The sequence below is a fragment of the Mastomys coucha genome, unplaced genomic scaffold (assembly GCF_008632895.1).
Source record: "Mastomys coucha isolate ucsf_1 unplaced genomic scaffold, UCSF_Mcou_1 pScaffold23, whole genome shotgun sequence".
In the NCBI taxonomy this organism is placed as follows: Eukaryota; Metazoa; Chordata; class Mammalia; order Rodentia; family Muridae; genus Mastomys; species Mastomys coucha.
The window spans coordinates 31,186,616-31,190,370 of NW_022196906.1; positions in this window are offsets into that span (position 1 = coordinate 31,186,616).

Consider the following 3,755-nt stretch of genomic DNA (forward strand, 5'->3'; position numbering starts at 1 on the left):
AACTGTCCATCAACTTATTAATGGATAAGCAAATCAGGGTCTCTCTGTATAATGGAACTGTGATTCAGCCTTAACAAGAAATGTGCGGTGACATAAGTGACCTTGAAACATTACGCTAAGTGAAAGAAGCCAGTCAAGACCACATCAGTACAGTCTTGTTTACATGAAAAAAATCCAGTGTGGACTGATCTATAGGGGCGGGGTGGAAATTTGTGTCTGTCAGGTGCTGAGAAGGGGTTGGCACTGAGGGCAGACGGAGACTGATTATTGGGTATGAGGTAAGTCTCGTAAAGAAGTCCTGTAAAAGGATGCTGAGATGTTCTAAGATTGGTTATGATACTTGTACAACTTAGTAAATATACTAAAAATCACTTGGATATTTTAAATGGGCTCTGAAGGTCTCTGAACTATATCTCAGTAAAGGTAGATGTATCAAGAGAAAGAAAGGTAAAAAATCAGAAAGGAAAGCGACAGATGTGAGAAGGAAGGAAACTATCTTTTAAAAACTCCAAAGAGGAAAAAGTGTTATATGCAAATAAGAACTCCAATATCAAGCCCAGTATGGTGGCACACACCTTTAATCCCAGCAGAAGCAAGTAGATCTCATGGTTCAAGGCCAGCCTATAGATGAAGCAAGTTCCAGAATAGCCAGAACTACAGGAAGGAGAACCTGCCTCAACCCCTCCCCCACTAAGGCTCTGAATGTCAGGGGAAGCGGCTGTAGCTCAGGAGCAGAGTTTGCACCCAGCATGTATACAGGCCCCCGGTTCAACCCTCAGTCCTGAAGAAAAAAACCACAAAAGTATTGGATTTCTTGAAATACAGGTGAAAATATAAAAATAATGATGGAACAGGATTTTTTTTAAATATGAGGCAAAATGACCTTTAAGTAATATTTCTATATCTTGACAAATTATGAGTCAAGTTATAAAGTTCAACACAGTCATTTTCAAAAGTGCAAGTACTAAAAAAATATTTATCTCATAAATCATAGATTTACTTCTCAGAAAGGACACACATGGTAGGGGGAGCAGGGGACGGGTGAAGAAGGAGAGGAAAAGAGGTAGACAGGGAAGGGGAGAGAAAGGGGAAGGGGCAGAAAGAGAGAGAGAGGGAGGGAAGGGGAGAGAGGGAGAGAGGGAGAGAAAGAGAGAGAAGACTGGGGACCCAGGAAATCTGAAGCTCCATTAAGAGAGCCATGAAAGGAATTCCCCAAACACTGGCCCTCTTGGTTGTAGCCAGAAGACAGTGGCAGAGCCCCGACTGAGCGAAAGTGATAAAATCCCCAATAACTGTAGCCAGAGTGGAGGCACCTTATGGTTCTCTTACAAATTTTGGAGCAGACAGGGAGGGGTACATACAAAACTAAGGAAAATTTAGAAGTACCAATATTAACTCTTTTTTTGTGCCTAGTGCTTCTTTTTTTTAACTAATTAATTAATTTTATTTATTTGAGTACACTGCAGCTATCTTCAGACACACCAGAAGAGGGCTTCAAATCCCATTACAGATGGTTGTGAGCCACCATGTGGTTTCTGGGAATTGAACTCAGGACCTCTGGAAGAGCAGTCAGCACTCTGAACCACTGAGCCATCTCTCCAGCCCCACCACTGAGCCATCTATCCCTCCAGCCCCAATATTAACTTTTAAAAAAACAGCAGTATACACACACAAACACACACATGTGATGCGTATTAGATTTAAATAATTATTCTCCAGAGGAAGAAAGCAATGATACTGTCAAAGACTAAGGAGGGTGAGGTTTCAAGCCTTGGAGCTACAATGTTGCTCAGGAGACAGATGAATTTAAAATTAGTGAGGGCCAGGCATGGGGCACACGCTTTTAATTCTGACACTCCAGAGGCTGAGGCGGGAAAATCTCTGAGGTCATGGTCAGCCTGGCCTACATAGCAAGTTCCTAGCCAGTCAAAGCTACGCAGTGGAACCTATCTCAATAAATAAATAAATAAATAAATAAATAAATAAATAAATAAATAAATAAATAAATAAGGGTGGAGGCTGAGTTAGAATAGTGGCTGCAGAGAGGGAAATAAGGTGAGCTATTTGCAAGACACTCTGTGAAATCCAGGCTTCCGGTCTGCGCAGACAGCAGAGGAAAACGAAGCAGACCACTTCCAAAACTGCCAACAGACGAAACTATTTGGTTTCACATCTGAGTGCACATAGTGACGGTGCTCGGGAAAGGGAGAAGAAAGCCGAGGGCAGATAAGGAACAGGACTACGGTGAGCGGAGCTAGGGGTTGGGCATCCTGCTGCCCATCCCTGTCTCCCTCTCAGTCCTGAAGGGTCTGTATTCTGACAGCAGCTACTTGAGAGAATTTGAAGTAGGAACCATTCGACGTCACTCGTAACACTCCTTCCAACTCCCTGTTAAGCAAAGGGAAGCCCAGAGAAATTAAAATCCAAGGAAGGAATGGTTTCAACCAAGAGATGATCAACAGCATCAAGCGTTAGTGGAAGGACCCAGGCAGCGAAAGCAGCACAGTTGGCTAAGTACTCAGGAAAACGTGGATTCACTTCCAGCACTGCATAAACCAGGCACGGAATCTGACCCCTCAGGGTGGCAGTATCCTCTGTTTCTAAGCCAACCTGGGACACATGAGGCCTGTCAAAAGAACAACAACAACAACAACAAAAAAAAAAAAAACCAAACCAACCAACGAAATAAACAAAAACCCAGAAGTTCAAAAAGGACCATTGCTTTGGCAAAAGAAAGTACAATGGAGACGTGGGGTTGTGTGGGGTTGGGGCATACCCAGAATTTGCAAGTATCAAATACTGAGGGAAGAGTAGATCTACCTGACTCTGCCCTGCCCACAGTAGGAGCTCACAAGTATTAGTGAGTGTTGATATTTATTTTTCCTAGAAACATGATGGTCAAAAAAAAAATTTTTTTTTAAGCTAGTAGCTTAGTGGGAGTAGCTTAGTTAAGAAATAAAGCAGTGGACGCCAAGTGTAGACACAAGTAAAGACCTTATAGAAACAGCACCTTTAGGGCAGGAAGGAGCAGGTTGGCATAGCTGAGCTTTAGAAAATGGTACTGTGGTGACTAGACTAGGAGATGAGGGTCCAGACTACAGGGGAAGAAGTGAGGGGGTGGATGCTCAGGTTAGTCTTCCTTTCTTCTCCCCCCACCCCATTTTTCTTTTTTTCTGAGACAAGGTCTTTCTATATAGCACAGGTTGGCCCCTAACTTATCGTCTTCCTGCCTCAGTTTCTAGAGTGTTGGGATTATGGGTATGCCACCTCACCTGGCTTTCTGGGTAATTTTTTTTTGAGAGTTTATTTATTTTTATTTTCTTTTTATAGGAATTTTGCTTGCTTGTATGACTGCATGCCATATGTGTACCAGTGCTCAAGGTGGGGCCAAAGAATCTAGGGTTGGATCCTCTGGGACTTGTTACAGCCAGTTGTGAGCTACCATGTGGGTATCGGGAATTGAAACAAGACCCTCAGGAAGGCTAGTGTCTTAGTTACTGTTCTATTGCTGCGGACAAATAAACTACAACCAAAGCAACTTAGGAAAGGAAGCACTCGCTTTGGGGCTCACAGTTCCTGAGGAGAGCAGGATCCATGACTAGCATGACGGGGAGGTAGCAATAGCAGACAGGCAGGCATAGTGCTGTAGGCATAGCTGAGAATTTACGTGTGGGAGAGAGGGGGGCCAGAGAGAGACAGAGACAGAGAGAGACAGAGAGAGAGAGACAGAGAGAGAGAGAGAGAGAGAGACAGAG